The sequence below is a fragment of the Miscanthus floridulus genome, chromosome 12 (assembly GCF_019320115.1).
Source record: "Miscanthus floridulus cultivar M001 chromosome 12, ASM1932011v1, whole genome shotgun sequence".
Taxonomy (NCBI): domain Eukaryota; kingdom Viridiplantae; phylum Streptophyta; class Magnoliopsida; order Poales; family Poaceae; genus Miscanthus; species Miscanthus floridulus.
The window spans coordinates 12,261,981-12,282,456 of record NC_089591.1 but is presented as its reverse complement, the minus strand read 5'-3'; positions in this window follow the sequence as shown (position 1 = coordinate 12,282,456).

The following is a 20,476-nucleotide window of genomic DNA, read 5'->3' as shown; positions in this document are numbered from 1 at the left end:
CATCTCGCCGAACAAGATAGAGTAGAGGAAAGGACAGCAGAGGCAACAACCATAGAGACGGACATTGAGGCCTCTGCTCCACAACCTCAAGACACAACCACGAACTCGGCTACCAAGCCTAAAAGGAAATGGGGAGATAGAAAAGTGAACCAATATCCAGATAAGGCATGCTATATAATAGCGGAAGTCGGGCTAGCAGGGGAGATCCTTGAGCCTAAGGAATTTAGATGACAATTCTGTAATGTGATTGGGGCCATAGTAAGAGATCAGTTGAACCCAGCAATCCCTACCTGGAAAGATGTATCAACGAAGAAAAAGGAGAACTATGGGATAAGAAGCTGAAGCTCAATTTTAGATTTCCGGAGGGCAAGCATGAACTGGTAAAACTTCATGCTTTTAAGATAATGGGAGAGCCATTCCGATATTGGAGGTCGGAGCTCAACAAGAAGTATATCCAAAATGGATTAACTTCCTTCCACAAGTTTGGCAACATAACTCCTAGTCAATGGGAGGAGCTCGTGGCTCAGAAGACTACACCTAAAGCATTGGCTCTTAGTGCATGTAACACCGAGCTAGCGAAGAGAAACCAAGACCACCATCATCTAGGTTCCGGTGGCTACTATGGCAAGGAAGAGAAGTTTAGGAAGATGGAGGAATTGGATCCTTGGGAGGACTACAGACCGCATCCGGGAATTTAAACTTGAATGGGTTGAAGCTATGATCAAGGAATTGGATCCTTGGGAGGACTACAGAAGCATCTAGCAGTTCCCTTAAGTTTGATAACCCGGCGACCGAAGACGGATCATCAAAGATACTGAAATATGCTGAAGACAAGAAGATGGGCTCATTCAAGCCTTCTAGAGAAAGGGACGAGCTTAGCCTTGCCTTGGGAAACTTCGAGCACATAGGCCGCACTAGGAGGCTAGGGAAAAGAACGACCTAGAAGCACGAATTCAAAGAGGACCAACACATGTACAAGAAACAGTAGAGACCAAGAGTCTAATCTTGAGCTCACCATGAAGGCTCTAGTTGCTAAGGTGCTAGAGGAGCAAGGACTATCTACAGAGCCAAAGACAGCAATGGCGCCACCTGGAGAACTGGCAGTAGTTGGCAGCCCTCTAGAAGTTCCTAGCAGCCAAGGTTCTGCTGCAGCCACAACCCCCGTCGATCACATACGGGAACCAACTACTTGCACCTTGGTGGTTCTCATCGGCAGGCAGAACACTATGATGGAGGTGGCAACAGGTGTGGCACATCCTCCTAGGAGCTTGCATCACAATAATAGGATCCTACTGGACTACACTAGGGTCAAGGTGCATACCGTGAAGCCCGAGTTCATGCAATGGCGCATAGACTACCCAACTCCCGATGGACAGCAGTTACTTGGAGAAGTAATAAACCAGTTCATCCTCTAGCACAAATGAGACATTGTATTGACTGCTTCTTCACTGCATGTTCAACGTTTGGAGGGAGTTGTTGAGGAGGGGGAGTTATTTTCACCGTCTCATGACCACCACTTGCTTGAGCTGCCACATTCTTCCTCGCCTCCTAGTGAGCATGTGCATGAGATGCCGCAGCCTATGCCACGGTCTTCCCCACCTCCTACCGAGCATGTGCCTGAGATGCCACAACCTTCTCCACCTCATAAGGAGCAAGGGCCTGATACGGACCCGATACATGAACAACAAGGGCCTCCTGAAGAAGTGCATGCACAAGAGGGTTAGGATAAGGAGCCATAAATTCAAAAATTACATCCAATCACCATAAGGCCAATTTTTACGTCGATGAGAGACGTCACGTCGATGGCCAAGTGGTACGCCCATGACTAGTTCAAGCCTGAGAACCAAGTTAAAGAAGTCCTAGCACAGGCTTCTAAGGAGGACGTCACCAGCAAACAATAACCGATAATGAATTATCCACATGTTGATGCCATCAAATGGTCAAATGATTGCCCGAAAACATATGAAAGATGCAAGTCCTTCCTACCAAACCGGGACATCCAACGCCTATCACTTGGAATGAGAAGGTTCCATGATTGGTACTTACGTGTTATCCCAACAACCATAGATCTCATACAAACATGCTTCCCTGGTGGCACATTTGTAGGCCTAGCCAAGAAAATTGTCTTTGACTTTAATGATGTCCAGACATGCTTTCACCTCAGAGCAATGGGAAGGAATCTAATTCGCACGTGGTGCCTGTAAGTCTTTGCCCTCTTGATATGATACTATTGTAATCTTTGAATTTTATTGATACTAACCCACACCTACCTTTGTAGAATGCAAGTGCACCTTTTAAAACAAATGCCAAGTGTGCGAGCCGGGTACATAGACCCTCAATGTATAGCAGCAACATGTTTTAATTACGCCAAGGACCGGAAATTGGTTGGCAGTGAGCTAGCTGCTAGAAAGACTGTTGAGGAGAAGGAGAAAATCTGGAACAAGGAAATACGTCAAGCGGCCCTTAAGGTTGCGGCATACATTGCCCTAGCTTTTAAAAATCTCCAAAATTGCTCTACTATATGGCTACCATACAACTTCGAGTAAGTTCAACTCTATACTTAAAGCTTTGTTCGATATATTTTTGTTCGATGCAAAAGAGCTTATCCATTACTATGATTTAATTCCTGCAACAACCATTGGGTTTGTATAGGTGTCGATATTGGCCTAGGCATAGCGTGGGTCTATGATTCAATAGATAAGGACCCGGTGGCATACAAAGACTTCGTATCGATTCTCAAGACGTATACATATCGACAATCCTCATTACCTTATATGTTTGTATACATACTTATAACATTCAGTTTTGGATACTAACAAGTTGCATTTGTTAAATTCATTCGAACAGGGCGTACATGTTCTACATTAATGAACATAAAGGGAGGCATGATCCAATAAAAAGGGCCTAACCTGTGTGTCAAAATACTATGTGCGGTAAGTGTAATTTACTTTAGTACTCCATTATGTTGGTGTCAAGAGCATTACTTAACATTTTTATATGCGAAACACATGGTGCCCCAAGCAGAAGCCCAGGAGTGTACACTGTGGATATTACGTATGCACTATGATGAGTAACACTAGTACCTATAGGAGACACCCCTGTAAGATAAGTTTGAACCTCTTCAACCTCTTTAATTGTGTTTATATATCCTTACTGTTTTTACATATGCTCACTTGTTTAATTGTAGTGGTAAGAAGAGAAAGGAATGAGAGCGGACCCACACAAAGATGACAAACTCTTGGATCTCGTCGACGACCTTTGCGCCTTCATATTGGACCAGATTATACACGTAAGAGGCAATTATCATGACCAAAAATCTGAGTTAGGAAGGCATCCTTAATACCAACATCTTTGTGAGATGGAAATGGTAGCTCTAGGCCGTTGATAACAATGTGCATGGAATGTGACATTGGTCTTACCTTGTGGAACGGATTGGACTTGTGAATTATGTCTATGTAATGATGAATTATATATGTTCTTGTGAATTGGACTTGTAATGTTAGTTTATATAATATTTTTGTGCTTGTAGATACAATGTTTGAATTATATATGCGTATATATGCTCTGATCAGATTTGAATTTTGAATTTTAAAATTTAAATTTTTTTGGCAGAAAAATGTACCATAGGGGTGGTTCAATTTGTTTTTTTTAAAAAAAATACTATAGGGGTGGTTTTAGATTGAACCACCCCTACAAATAAAAAATATAGGGATGGCTAGTGTTACAACTGCCCCTACAAATTATTTTTGTAGAGGCGACTAGTGTTACCATCCGCCCCTATAAATACGACAACCGTCTCTATAAATCGATTTGTAGGATCGGCTTGGGAACCGCCCCTACAAACCCTTAATTTGTAGAGACGGTGTGGTAAGGGCGGCTGGCAAAACCGCCTCTACAAACCATCACCAGCCACCCCTACAAATGCTTACTGTAGTCATGGTATCGGCTGGTCTCTGTTCAATTTGGACCCTGCGTCGCCGGCCTCTTCCCCATTCCCCGCACTTCCAATATCCAGGTTGCGGCATCGCATGGTGCCGTTGCGTATGCCTTTGCTTTAATTTCTTGCTTCGACGTACGGACACGGATTGCTCATTTTCCCATGCATGTTGATTGAATATTTTCCTTGCCGCAAACTGCCGAGGGAGCCCCAGCGCAACACTATCTCTTTCTGGTTTGTTCTCAACTGATGTATAATAAACTGACATAATAAGGCAACAGACCATGAAAGGCCGAGGCACATCGATGGACATCAATGACAAAGTCTCATCAAGTTTAAGGTTAATTCATGCAGTACTGATCTCCTTGTTCGTCTACTGCTGTCCATTGTCATTGCTTATAACATGTTTGGTTCGGGCTTTTTTACAGCGAGGTTCGGATCACCTTAAGTAGAGTGCCATATATATTTGCATGTCATGCACCATGCTATGGGACTGATACCCTGTCGTTTTCGACAATGTTGGCAAAAAACACTACTTTGTATCACAATTAACAAAAAAATAGTTCCCATTTTGCAGCTTAACGAGCTCTGTAGCAAAATGATCCATTTATACCTTTCTCACAAATAGCAGTCTCAAATCTCAATAATGTAGGCCACATGTCAGCATCCTCGCTGCCGGACGCGGATCGAAGAAGAGGGGAAGGTAGAGTTGCTTGCCGATCGAGGACGGCTTTGTCTTGGATAGGAAGAAGAGTCTTTACGGAGTTTGATTGTTACCTTCTGTCACTCGCCCACTCTAGGTTGGCTGAAGATGTAGAGGAAAAAGAAGCCAAGAAGTGATGTTTGAGAGTTGTAAGACTAGCAACACACAATCATACAATAAATGTCTCATACACATATATACCCTATGCTCGCACCTAGGTTGAGGGTTTCTTACACCTTTACTAGATACAATCGTACTCACGCCTTGCACACACCACATGCTTCCCATGCACCTAAATTCTTGTTTGACGCGCCTTCACGTGGACATCACACATACCTAAATTCTTGTTTGACACACGTTGTCACACTATCTACCACATGCACGCACACGGGTTATTAGGGGAGGGCCGGGTGGCGGTAGGGTGGATAGGACGCAGAGAAAGAAGGAAGCAAAAAAGGGAAGATTGACACAATTAGGTTCGATAAGCGTCTCACACACCGTATATGAACACTTAAAATGTGGGTTTTCCCTCTTTGTTGAGTACAAGTATATTTATGCCTCATGCACACCACGCGCATCGCATTTTCCGTTTGGCGCATATTGTCACGCTTTTCAACAGCGCACTAACACGAGTTAGGAGACGGTGGTTGACACAATTAGGTGCACTAAAAGGGAAGAGGTATGATTTGGGTGTGTGTGGGGTACAATTAGTAATGTGCGGTCATCTAATAAGCGTCTCACTGTAACACCCGAAAATTTGCTCTTTCAGAAATAGGGTTAAAAAGAGTTAATTTTGGATTTTTATGCTCATTAAAACATCGGAAATAATTTTTTTCATGAAATTAAAATTTATTATAAAGTTTAGAAACATGTTTGTGCATACATGCTGCTACATATTTATTTTGTGATGAGTGGTTTGATTCAAATTCAAATTTATTTAAAATGTTTTTTTTTTGAAAAATGGATTTGAGAATAGAATTCAGAAAAAGAAAAGAGAATTTGAAAATAAAAGAATAAAAAAAAGTTGTATAAATTATTTTTGGAAAACTTACTCACTTTTGTTTGAATTGAAAAGTGTATTTGAAATCCTATTCAAACTTGATTTGGTTCACATTTGAATGCGGAAAAGAAGATAGAAAATTCTTTATTTATTTTCCCTCTCCCTCGGCCTGCTGGCTCCGTCCAGCCATTCTCCTCTCCCTTGGCCCGAGGCCTGCTCCAGCCCGGTTCCCTTCTCCTCCCCGCTGGCATGCTGGCCCGCTCTGTCACTCCATCAACCGAGTCGTCTATGTGTTATAATTCAATTTATATGATTTTATAAATAAAATATAATTTGTTTTGCTTTAGTTTTATAATTCAATTTATATAAGCTTTTATATAGATAAAACACATGAAGTTTATAGCTTTATATTTTCTTTTATAAGTAGATCTTTCGGTAGCAGTTTCTTTCAAACCGTAGCTCCAATTAGCGTGCCTCTCACGTCTGTGTGTTCGTAGTGATGCGTAGAATCGTGTTTCAAACTCTTTTACTTATTTTTCTATGATTGGTGTACTGTTTGAATTTAGATCTATTGTTTGCTTCGTGTATGATTGCATGGATGCTTGTGTGGTGCTTTATGATCTCGTCTAGCTGGTGTGGTGAGTTATACGTGTTGAATCAAGAAGCAGATCTTTGAAGTTTTGGACTTGATGAAGGATCTAAGTTTAAGGCAAGTATAGCATAGGATCTTCCATGTTGTCCTGTGCACCTTTAATCATTTAATACATACTACATGTGTCTACCTTGACTGCCACTAAGGGTTTCCTAGTGCTTTGTTACCTTGTGCCTTGATACCTATGGGGTATTGCATTGGGTAGTATAATGCTAGTGTTCAACTACAACCATGATCTTGTGACTTGACTAATGGTATATGCAATAAACACTAAAAGATGTTTTTTAGTAACATGGAATCAGGGGCTAGAGCATTGGGCTATTTTTATGGTGCTCTAGATTCCTCTCCCTAAGGACTTATCTGTAAGTAATCATCCGGAACTTACAGTACAACTGTGAGAGCTATATAGCTCTGGCTTTAGCTCAGTATGAGGACATTTTCTAGCTTGTTAGAGGTTACCTTTATAGCCCCTGTCCGTCAGTGTATAGGCTACGCGTCATTGTGCCTGTCGGAAGGGGAGCTCAACATTCGTCGGCCACAGAAACCTAGCGGCCCTAACTTGTTAGACGAACCTTTGAAAGGCGTCATAGTGAACCCTGCCGACCTTCTCTGGAAGTGGGTCAAGAGATTAGCTACCTCAGGCGGAAGGGTAAATCACGACTCACAGTGAAAGTGTACAACCTCCGCAGAGTGTAAAACTGGTATATCAGCCGTGCTCACGGTCACGAGCGGCCTTAGAACATTTACGGAATAGATGATGAACACTGATAATATGGATGATAAAGATGCTCATTAATGGTTAATTGTTTATGCTATTCATTATTCATGTTTACCTGATCATGTGTTTATGTGGGCTTGTGTAAACTTGTTGCTACTCAATTGCTAAAATCATGACTCATTAAAAGCTAATCGCAGTTGAACCAGTGTCAGTCTTTTGAGCCTCATGAACCTCATGTTATATTTGTTGAGTACGATATGTAGTTACGCTTGCTTTACTTTTTTAAATCTTTGGAAAATCCCGGATGGGTACTAGATTGCTAGTCTGAAGGAGTTAGGCTTGTGATCAACCAGTCAGTTGTCCCTGTGAAATTGAAGTCTTCACCCGAAGATCGGAGTTGTCTTTCCGCTGTTTGCTATCTAAGATTATATTCTTTATACTAAGTATATTATATATTGAGCATTATCTATTGATATTTCCCTTATTTGTAGCTATATGTGAGATTTGACTTCCTAGGCTCACATATGGTGTGTATCTGGTTTTGTTCCTAAAACCGAGTGCGATAAAGTGGTATCAGAGCAATGCTGACTATAGGATATAAGTCTAGTAGAAACTGGTCGTTTTAAGGTTTAGAAGTTGCTACAAAAACCCTTCCTCTTTGAACCTTGATATTTTCTTCTGTACTATATCTCTACCCTTGCTATTCATTTCTACCTTGGTGCTTACTTTGAAGTCTTTGTTCTCATCTTCACTCCTTGATTTCATATGCTTTTAGAACTGTTCCTCACCACCTTATTGTGTAATCTGAAGATGAGTCTTAGGATTGTTACCCTTTATGTAACAAAAATGATAGTATCGCAAGTTGAGTCAATGATTGAGATGTGCACCTTTATTACTGGTTGAATTGTCATTATGCTTATGATTGTTTTGGATATTTGTAATGACTGCAATGATCTTGTTGGGTGATCCCACAATTTCATTTAGTTTATAGGCCTAAGGTATAAGGATTAATAAAATAAATAGTTGAGTTTTGGTTTTCTTCTGTTCTTCCTATCTTGGCTTTCGAAGCAACCTGTCTTTATCGGCTTATATATCTATTCTTGGATGACCAAAAATCATGAGAAAATTCTGTACAACAGTGGACTTCAACATCTTTCTCTAAACATAAGAATCACCTTGATAGCTATATTGGTTATGGAGTTATGAAAATCACAAGACGATACATCGATGTTGTCTGAAGCCTAGAACAATTTCTATTGAGCACTCTTTTCGACTACCTAAACTGTAGAATTTGGAAAAGTGTTCCATAAGGAAGTTGTTGAGAATTTAATAAGCTTTCCAACGGTGTAATCTACAACTTCATTGGATTAACAAAATGAGAGTTATGGCTGTTTTACTGCACTGCTATTTTTCATCTCGCGAATAATTTCGGATTTCTTGTTCTTGACCATACACATGAGTATCATTGGGATGTCAGAATGCCCTGATACTAGTTAGCTCATCTGGAAGAAGGTGCAAGCTATCCTTCTTATGTCCCCTAGTTGATCTTTTCTTAAGGGGGGTAGCCAAGCTAAAGAAGTTGCAAGACGAAGGTTTCATATGTTCTGGTGCTTCACTTGGAAGTATAGGTTATGCCTCTGGATGAGAGATCACCATCGAGCGTAGATGGATAATTTGTTGGATTGTCTACAAGGAACTGATGTATTCATCAAGAATTGATCTTCTCTTCGTGCTATTATCAATTGGGAGTTTAATCTTCAATATACCCAGGATAAGTTGGCATGAATGACATAGGAAGGAGATATTGGACATCTACGGTTGGATCAATGGAGATTCAGAACATCTCAATGTTTCACCAAGTTAGCAAATGAGTTTTGTTGAAGGAAGTTCTCTTGTGGGACATGTTATTTTTAATGGTAAAAATAGGGAGAAGAACTTGGGAAAGTTAATGATGAGTTTCGATGTAACCTACCCAAGTATGTAAGTGTGTCTCAGAGTTCTTGGAATAGAAGGATTCTATGAGAGGTTCGTTGGAGGTAATATCTTCTTGGAAGTAAAAGTGACATCTAAGGGGATCGCAAGAATCTATAGGACATCTTCATTAAGATGGTTTTGAGCTTATGATATCCTCGTTGGAATGAAATTGATTACGACTTGGAAAAGTGCTATTACTTCAAGGAGCAAAGTCATGGCCGATGTTTTAGCAAAGGAGAGTTATGCTAAGAAAGTTCGGGTGACACCAAGGATAAAGAATTGTATTCCATGTTTGAGCAACTTAACTGGAATCATTAATGTTTTGAAGAATGGTGGTAAATTCTCCTTCTGACCAAGAGATTCGTAAGGTTTCGTTAGAAGGTGAATATTTTAAAAAAAGAATTGATATTATGGACTAAAAAGGAAAGGTAGCCTAGTGATTGGAGATACCTGAGAGTTGTTCAAAGTGCCTGTTAAAATCTTGGAATTAGTTTGGCTGGGTACTTGGAGTAAGGTTAACAGGTATGCAAAGTGAAGTGGGATCCTTATCAAGATGATGGAACTACACAAGGAAGCAAAAAAGAATCCAAAGCCAGAGTATCTCTATATCCTAGTCGACGTCTTCCGAATCTCGGAGACGAGATTCATCTTAAGGGGGCAGAATTGTAACACCCAAAAATTTGCTCTTTCTGAAATAGGGTTAAAAAGAGTTAATTTTGGATTTTTATGCTCATTAAAACATAGGAAATAGAAATTTTCATGAAATTAAAATTTATTATAAGGTTTAGAAACATGTTTGTATATACATGCTGCTGCATATTTATTTTGTGATGAGTGGTTTGATTCAAATTCAAATTTATTTAAAATGTTTTTTGAAAAATGGATTTGAGAATATAATTCAGAAAACCAAAGAGATTTTGAAAATAAAAGAATAAAAAAACTTGTATAAATTATTTTCGGAAAACTCACTCACTTTTGTTTGAATTGAAAAGTGTATTTGAAATCCTATTCAAACTTGATTTGATTCACATTTGAATGTGGAAAAGAAGATAGAAAATTCTTTATTTATTTTCCCTCTCCCTTGGCCTGCTGGCTCCGTCCGGCCACTCTCCTTTCCCTTGGCCCGAGGCCTACTCCAGCCCGATTCCCTTCTCCCCGCTGGCATGCCGGCCCGCTCTGTCACTCCATCTGCCAAGCCGACCTAGTCTTCTCCTCTCCTTCTCCCGCTCTCCCGCGCAGGGCCACTGCTTCACCTCAGCTCTTCCCCACGTGGGCCGAGTCAGCCCAAATGCTCCCTCCCGCGCAGCCCGGTAGGCTAGTCCGAAGGCAGTAGCCGCACGTCCCTTTTATTTCCCTCTTTGTTTTGTTGCCATGTGGGACCCGCGCATCAGCGCCTTCTTCTACCTCGGGTCTGACTGGGACTCTGCTTGAGTCGGACGCCGATGAGAGCCCCAAGCCGTGCCGTCTCCTTCTTTTCGTGCGCTCCACGCCCTTCGGTCCCATAAATAGCACATGAGCTACTTCACCCTCGCCTAACCTGATTGCAAGCCGCTGCATTGCCCAAGTGTCCGCAGCCGCACGCCGCAACCCTAGCTCGCCACCGCTGCATGCGACTCCGCCGCTGCCATGCCACACCGTTGGTCAGAGCTGCCTCCTAGTCTTCGTCGTGAGGTAATGAAGCCCAGGTGCCGCTTTTGTCCTCTCCCTCTCGCCCCTCTCTCTCTCCCACCATCATCGAAGCTCGCAGGTCTTCCCGAGCCGCTCGAGCAAGTCCTGAGCCGCTCTGGTGCCCTCGCGCCCCTCTCTGACCCCACAGATGGGCTCGCCGTTTTCTTCTCTACCTCCCCATGTCCTCTGTTGGAACAACTGTGGCCGAGGTCGTCATCTGGGCGAACTCCGGTGAGGTTCAAGCCCCACCTGCCATGGCACCACCGCTATCTGTGTCTCCGCCATGCAGCCCCTCTCCTCTCTTCCCCGATCCAATCCGGACCGCCCAGATCTAATCCAACGGCTTAAATCCCCCATACCCCTTCGGCTGGAACAATTGCTAAAGAGCCCCTGCCCTTTTACAGACTCTAACCCATGGACCATTGCGTATTTGACAGATTACACCTTCTTCTTTTAAAAGCGTATTTTGTTTGGTTGACTTCAGAAATACGTTTTTAGTTATTTACAGTTCTACCATTAGATTTATCTAGGCTATAACTTTGTCGTTTTAACTCCGATTTGACCCGTTCAACTTGTGTTAGGTTTGTAATTCCATAATATACATGTTCATACTATTGTTAGATATGTTTTCAACTTTTAAAATTCTTGGTTAGATTTAATCTATTATTTTAAAGGAAATCTTGTTTAAATCATATTTTCTACGTTTTAGCCCCGTTTTGACCCGTTCAAGTTGTGTTGGATTCGTAACGACGTAATCTACGTGTTAGTAATATTTTTTTACTATGTTAATTACTCTGGAATTTCATGGTTTAAGCTCTAACTTGAATAATAATTATGCAACTGGATTTTATAAATAAAATATGATTTGTTTTACTTTAGTTTTATAATTCAAATCTAAATTTGACTTAATTCAATTTATAAAAGCTTTTATATAGATAAAACACATGAAGTTTATAGCTTTATATTTTCTCTTTTGAGTAAATCTTTCGGTAGCCGTTTCTTTCAAACCGTAGCTCCAATTAGCGTGCCTCTCGCGTCTGTGTGTTCGTAGCAATGCGAAGAATCGTGTTTCAAACTCTTTTACTTATTTTTCTATGATTGGTGTACTATTCTAATTTAGATCTATTATTTGCTTCATGTATGATTCCATGGATGCTTGTGTGGTGCTTTATAATTTCGTCCAGTCGGTGAGTTATACGTGGTGAATCAAGAAGCAGATCTTTGAAGTTTTGGACTTGAAGAAGGATCTAAGTTTAAGGCAAGTTTAGCATGGGATCTTCCTTGTTGTCATATACACCTTTAATCATTTAATACATATTGCATGTGTCTACTTTGACTGCCACTAAGGGTTTCCTAGTGCTTTGTTACCTTGTGCCTTGATACCTATGGGGTATTACATTGGGTAGTATAATGCTAGTGCTCAACTACAACCATGATCTTGTAACTTGACTAATGGTATATGCAATAAACACTAAAAGATGCTTTTTAGTAACATGGAATCAGGGGCTAGAGCATTGGACTATTTTTATGGTGCTCTAGATTCCTCTCCCTAAGGACTTATCTGTAAGTGATCATCCGGGGCTTATAGTACAACTATGAGGGCTATATGGCTTTGGCTTTAGCTCAGTATGAGGACCTTTTCTAGTTTGTTAGAGGTTACCTTTATGGCGCAAGAGGAGTGTGTTCAGGGTTGGATATGGTGTGGCCTCTGTCCATCAGTGTATAGGCTGCGCGTCATTGTGCCTGTCGGAAGGGGAGCTCTACATTCGCAGGCCATAGAAACCTAGCAACCCTAACTTGTTAGACGAACCTTTGAAAGGCTTCATAGTAAACCCTGTCGACCTTCCTTGGAAGTAGGTCCAGAGATTAGCTATCTCGGACGGAAGGATAAATCACGACTCACAGTAAAAGTATACAACCTCTACATAGTATAAAACTAGTATATCAGCCGTGCTCATGGTCACGAGCGGCCTTAGAATATTTACGGAATAGATGATAAACACTGATGATACTGATGATAAAGATGCTCATGTTTATTTGATCATGTGTTTATGTGGGCTTGTGGATAAACTTGTTGCTACTCAATTGGTAAAATCATGACTCATTAAAAACTAATCGCAGTTGAACCACTGTCAGCCTTTTGAGCCTCATAAACCCCATGTTATATTTGTTGAGTACGACATGTACTTACGCTTACTTTACTTTTTTAAATCTTTGGAAAATCCCGGATGGGTACTAGATTGCTAGTCTGGAGGAGTTAGGCTTGTGATCAACCAGTCAGTTGTCCCTGTGGAATTGGAGTCTTCACCCGAAGATCGGAGTTGTCTTTCCGCTGTTTGTTATCTAAGGTTATATTCTTTATACTAAGTACATTATATATTGAGCATTGTCTATTGATATTACCCTTATTTGTAGCTATATGTGAGATTTGACTTCCTAGGCTCACATATGGTGTGTATCTGGTTTTGTTCCTAAAACCGGGTGCGACACTCACACACATGCCCTACGTGCACACCTAGAGAATTCAGGCATGCATATGTGTTCTCTTTTAGTGTCATAAATAGAAATGGTCTCCTTCAATAGTGTTTTAGAGCAGAAATATTTTTTGCTTCCTTTGGATATTTTGCCATAGGTCACCAGACAAGGGGTTAACAACCATTATCCATGCACTAGATCACAATGCACCCTAATTTTGCAGAGTGATTCAATGCTGTTTGTTTTTCTCCAGAATTTGAATATATTTTCTGACTTTTGGTCGAGTATTCATGATCTTTTATTTGGATTCACCCTGCAAGCTGCGTTAAAAATGGTGGTACCATGCACTGTAGCCGTGGTATGGGTTCGCCGTGTCTATCCCATGCATGTTGCCACGGCGAGCGTTTTTGTTACCAATGTCTCTCGGGGATCATGGTGCATTGGTGGCGGAAAGGAATGACTGCCAAATAACCGATAACATGCAATTTGGTGGGTTGTGAACAGCCAATTCGGCTCTTCCAAGTTCCAATATCAAATTCTAATATGGGCCGTGAAGCGATCTGAATTTTGAAATGCTCAAAAGCAAGTTTCAGGGTCGTTGTGCGTTTATTTGAAAATTATATGTAGTGTTAGCCAAAATAATAATAATAATAATAATAAGCATTGTGCTCCAAATGTAATGAATTAACTAATTTCTTATACGAATAATAAAATGTAATGCACACACTAGCTCCAAGTATAGCACGTTTCCTTTTTTTCCTTTCTCACGCGTTGCCGTATGTGCCACGCCTCGAATTCTCATGTCACAGTTCCATCTCTTCATTAGACCTTGCGTGCTATTTGGTTGGTTCACCGGTATCACAAATATAAATAAAATTAGTTCAACTATCTCTCTTGCCATAACGATTTAATTTATTTACGTTTACGTTACCAACCTGACAACCAAACTCGCTTGTTCGATTGGATGAGATTGGAGGAGAATTGCATGTGGTTGAAATAAATGGGTTAGGTGTTGACGGTAGTTATCATCCATCATAAACCGTCAATATAACTTGAATAAATACATGAATATAATCACCAACATAGATTTAGGGGTTTAAAATCTATGTTTTCAGCGGGTTTTATTCTGAAATCCATCAAGGTGGACCCAATTGTCAAACTTAATTATAGTTATCCATGACGAAAATAAATCCAGAAGACTCTAGAAGACACTGGAAGGCAAACCACGGAAGCAGACCTAGAGAGGATGCCACCTGCAGGCCGGCCGGCCATGTGGCCCCACTTGTCAGTCCCTCCTCGCTACATCCGTTCTCCACCGCCTTGAAGATCACATCTACGCCGTTCTTTTAAGTCGGTTTAATCCGAGGGTCCATGATTGATGCTACCCCTATATATCAGCCATGTAATGGACCATGACGCCTAAGAGCTGGGTGTGAATTAGGCAACTTAAAATTCTAGTTCTACCTAAGGCCTCTAATTCCATCTAGTCAAAACCTATGCAAGAAAGTAATCTCTCTAAATGTGTAACTACAGTTTTGCTAGGTGTGTTGCTATCTCTACCGCAAAAGAGTTATGCAACCTATGTTCTAAATCTTATCAACTAGAGCAGTGCACATGGCTCTATCTGGTGCCCCCTCTTCTTTGCAGCTGCAGCAGCCTATCCCTAGTGGCACCACCACCCCTAGGGCGGTGCCCACTCAGCCATCGTTCACTTCCGCTTTCTTCATGTGGCTTTGATCAGGCTTCGATATGTTCACATCTTGGACTTCTTGCTTGTCTTCCACACCTCCTCCAATGTCTTCTTTTGAGTGTTGATCAATTTCTTCATGTTCCAAACTAGGTCCAAGTCCACGTTGCATTCTATTGAACTATAAAATAAACACTAGCAAACACATTAGTCCAATTTAGTCATGTTGATCATCAAACACCAAAATTCAAACTAAATGGGCCTAGGGTCCATTTTCCTTACAATCTCCCCCTTTTTGGTGATTGATGGCAACACGACCAAAGCAATCATAATAATTGATGTGAAAATTTGAAAACTATCTACTTACTTGGATGCAATGCAAAGGCAAGTTTATATGATGCAAAAAGATACCACTTGTGAAAACTTTGGTAACTTAGCTTGCCCTTGCAAATGTCCCCATGTTGCATTATGGATTTAAGCCTCCCACTAACTCCATAATCCACTATTCTCCCTTTCTCAGACCATTACCACTTGTAAATTATTATGATTGGGATTGCTTTTGGTCCTACAAATTCTCCCCCTTTGGAATCATACACAGAAAAGGAAGACATTAGTGGCACAAGAGAGGGTCAAAACAAAGAAACTCTGTAAGGTGGGTCAAATTAGGAGATGAGAAGACTCACTTTTTTCACACTATGGCAACTATCTCTCACAAAAGAAACTTCATTGTCTCCCTAACAAATGCAGATGGTTCTACTGTCCTTTACCATGAGCAAAAGGCCAATCTCCTATGGACTGCCTACAAGAACAGAATGGGAGTAAGTGAATTCACCAACATTTCTTATGACCTCGGTAGCTTGCTGACGGTTCATAACTTGGAAAATTTGGATGAAGATTTCGGTGATGACAAAATTGAACAAGTAATAAAAAATCTTCCAAATAGTCATGCTCCTGGTCCTTATGGTTTCAATGGTCTTTACATAAAGAAATGTTGGAACATTATTAAGGAGGACACTATCAGACTGTTCAGAGATTTCTGTGAACACAATATTGACCTTTCTAGTATAAAGTCATCATTCATAGCCCTTATTCCAAAGAAAGAAAATCCAGAATCTATTGATGATTATTGGCCAATTTCATTGCTCAACTACTCCCTCAAATGTATCACAAAGATGCTTTCAACAAGGTTACATGTAACACCCAAAAATTTGCTTCTATTGAAATAGAGCTAAAGGTATTTTTGTGCTCATGAAAACATAGGGAAATAATAAATTTTCATTAAATTAAAATTTATCTTAAGGTAATGGATTTGAGAATATAATTCAGAAAACCAAAGAGATTTTGAAAATAAAAGAATAAAAAAACTTGTATAAATTATTTTCGGAAAACTCACTCACTTTTGTTTGAATTGAAAAGTGTATTTGAAATCCTATTCAAACTTGATTTGATTCACATTTGAATGTGGAAAAGAAGATAGAAAATTCTTTATTTATTTTCCCTCTCCCTTGGCCTGCTGGCTCCGTCCGGCCACTCTCCTTTCCCTTGGCCCGAGGCCTACTCCAGCCCGATTCCCTTCTCCCCGCTGGCATGCCGGCCCGCTCTGTCACTCCATCTGCCAAGCCGACCTAGTCTTCTCCTCTCCTTCTCCCGCTCTCCCGCGCAGGGCCACTGCTTCACCTCAGCTCTTCCCCACGTGGGCCGAGTCAGCCCAAATGCTCCCTCCCGCGCAGCCCGGTAGGCTAGTCCGAAGGCAGTAGCCGCACGTCCCTTTTATTTCCCTCTTTGTTTTGTTGCCATGTGGGACCCGCGCATCAGCGCCTTCTTCTACCTCGGGTCTGACTGGGACTCTGCTTGAGTCGGACGCCGATGAGAGCCCCAAGCCGTGCCGTCTCCTTCTTTTCGTGCGCTCCACGCCCTTCGGTCCCATAAATAGCACATGAGCTACTTCACCCTCGCCTAACCTGATTGCAAGCCGCTGCATTGCCCAAGTGTCCGCAGCCGCACGCCGCAACCCTAGCTCGCCACCGCTGCATGCGACTCCGCCGCTGCCATGCCACACCGTTGGTCAGAGCTGCCTCCTAGTCTTCGTCGTGAGGTAATGAAGCCCAGGTGCCGCTTTTGTCCTCTCCCTCTCGCCCTCTCTCTCTCCCACCATCATCGAAGCTCGCAGGTCTTCCCGAGCCGCTCGAGCAAGTCCTGAGCCGCTCTGGTGCCCTCGCGCCCCTCTCTGACCCCACAGATGGGCTCGCCGTTTTCTTCTCTACCTCCCCATGTCCTCTGTTGGAACAACTGTGGCCGAGGTCGTCATCTGGGCGAACTCCGGTGAGGTTCAAGCCCCACCTGCCATGGCACCACCGCTATCTGTGTCTCCGCCATGCAGCCCCTCTCCTCTCTTCCCCGATCCAATCCGGACCGCCCAGATCTAATCCAACGGCTTAAATCCCCCATACCCCTTCGGCTGGAACAATTGCTAAAGAGCCCCTGCCCTTTTACAGACTCTAACCCATGGACCATTGCGTATTTGACAGATTACACCTTCTTCTTTTAAAAGCGTATTTTGTTTGGTTGACTTCAGAAATACGTTTTTAGTTATTTACAGTTCTACCATTAGATTTATCTAGGCTATAACTTTGTCGTTTTAACTCCGATTTGACCCGTTCAACTTGTGTTAGGTTTGTAATTCCATAATATACATGTTCATACTATTGTTAGATATGTTTTCAACTTTTAAAATTCTTGGTTAGATTTAATCTATTATTTTAAAGGAAATCTTGTTTAAATCATATTTTCTACGTTTTAGCCCCGTTTTGACCCGTTCAAGTTGTGTTGGATTCGTAACGACGTAATCTACGTGTTAGTAATATTTTTTTACTATGTTAATTACTCTGGAATTTCATGGTTTAAGCTCTAACTTGAATAATAATTATGCAACTGGATTTTATAAATAAAATATGATTTGTTTTACTTTAGTTTTATAATTCAAATCTAAATTTGACTTAATTCAATTTATAAAAGCTTTTATATAGATAAAACACATGAAGTTTATAGCTTTATATTTTCTCTTTTGAGTAAATCTTTCGGTAGCCGTTTCTTTCAAACCGTAGCTCCAATTAGCGTGCCTCTCGCGTCTGTGTGTTCGTAGCAATGCGAAGAATCGTGTTTCAAACTCTTTTACTTATTTTTCTATGATTGGTGTACTATTCTAATTTAGATCTATTATTTGCTTCATGTATGATTCCATGGATGCTTGTGTGGTGCTTTATAATTTCGTCCAGTCGGTGAGTTATACGTGGTGAATCAAGAAGCAGATCTTTGAAGTTTTGGACTTGAAGAAGGATCTAAGTTTAAGGCAAGTTTAGCATGGGATCTTCCTTGTTGTCATATACACCTTTAATCATTTAATACATATTGCATGTGTCTACTTTGACTGCCACTAAGGGTTTCCTAGTGCTTTGTTACCTTGTGCCTTGATACCTATGGGGTATTACATTGGGTAGTATAATGCTAGTGCTCAACTACAACCATGATCTTGTAACTTGACTAATGGTATATGCAATAAACACTAAAAGATGCTTTTTAGTAACATGGAATCAGGGGCTAGAGCATTGGACTATTTTTATGGTGCTCTAGATTCCTCTCCCTAAGGACTTATCTGTAAGTGATCATCCGGGGCTTATAGTACAACTATGAGGGCTATATGGCTTTGGCTTTAGCTCAGTATGAGGACCTTTTCTAGTTTGTTAGAGGTTACCTTTATGGCGCAAGAGGAGTGTGTTCAGGGTTGGATATGGTGTGGCCTCTGTCCATCAGTGTATAGGCTGCGCGTCATTGTGCCTGTCGGAAGGGGAGCTCTACATTCGCAGGCCATAGAAACCTAGCAACCCTAACTTGTTAGACGAACCTTTGAAAGGCTTCATAGTAAACCCTGTCGACCTTCCTTGGAAGTAGGTCCAGAGATTAGCTATCTCGGACGGAAGGATAAATCACGACTCACAGTAAAAGTATACAACCTCTACATAGTATAAAACTAGTATATCAGCCGTGCTCATGGTCACGAGCGGCCTTAGAATATTTACGGAATAGATGATAAACACTGATGATACTGATGATAAAGATGCTCATGTTTATTTGATCATGTGTTTATGTGGGCTTGTGGATAAACTTGTTGCTACTCAATTGGTAAAATCATGACTCATTAAAAACTAATCGCAGTTGAACCACTGTCAGCCTTTTGAGCCTCATAAACCCCATGTTATATTTGTTGAGTACGACATGTACTTACGCTTACTTTACTTTTTTAAATCTTTGGAAAATCCCGGATGGGTACTAGATTGCTAGTCTGGAGGAGTTAGGCTTGTGATCAACCAGTCAGTTGTCCCTGTGGAATTGGAGTCTTCACCCGAAGATCGGAGTTGTCTTTCCGCTGTTTGTTATCTAAGGTTATATTCTTTATACTAAGTACATTATATATTGAGCATTGTCTATTGATATTACCCTTATTTGTAGCTATATGTGAGATTTGACTTCCTAGGCTCACATATGGTGTGTATCTGGTTTTGTTCCTAAAACCGGGTGCGACACTCACACACATGCCCTACGTGCACACCTAGAGAATTCAGGCATGCATATGTGTTCTCTTTTAGTGTCATAAATAGAAATGGTCTCCTTCAATAGTGTTTTAGAGCAGAAATATTTTTTGCTTCCTTTGGATATTTTGCCATAGGTCACCAGACAAGGGGTTAACAACCATTATCCATGCACTAGATCACAATGCACCCTAATTTTGCAGAGTGATTCAATGCTGTTTGTTTTTCTCCAGAATTTGAATATATTTTCTGACTTTTGGTCGAGTATTCATGATCTTTTATTTGGATTCACCCTGCAAGCTGCGTTAAAAATGGTGGTACCATGCACTGTAGCCGTGGTATGGGTTCGCCGTGTCTATCCCATGCATGTTGCCACGGCGAGCGTTTTTGTTACCAATGTCTCTCGGGGATCATGGTGCATTGGTGGCGGAAAGGAATGACTGCCAAATAACCGATAACATGCAATTTGGTGGGTTGTGAACAGCCAATTCGGCTCTTCCAAGTTCCAATATCAAATTCTAATATGGGCCGTGAAGCGATCTGAATTTTGAAATGCTCAAAAGCAAGTTTCAGGGTCGTTGTGCGTTTATTTGAAAATTATATGTAGTGTTAGCCAAAATAATAATAATAATAATAATAAGCATTGTGCTCCAAATGTAATGAATTAACTAATTTCTTATACGAATAATAAAATGTAATGCACACACTAGCTCCAAGTATAGCACGTTTCCTTTTTTTCCTTTCTCACGCGTTGCCGTATGTGCCACGCCTCGAATTCTCATGTCACAGTTCCATCTCTTCATTAGACCTTGCGTGCTATTTGGTTGGTTCACCGGTATCACAAATATAAATAAAATTAGTTCAACTATCTCTCTTGCCATAACGATTTAATTTATTTACGTTTACGTTACCAACCTGACAACCAAACTCGCTTGTTCGATTGGATGAGATTGGAGGAGAATTGCATGTGGTTGAAATAAATGGGTTAGGTGTTGACGGTAGTTATCATCCATCATAAACCGTCAATATAACTTGAATAAATACATGAATATAATCACCAACATAGATTTAGGGGT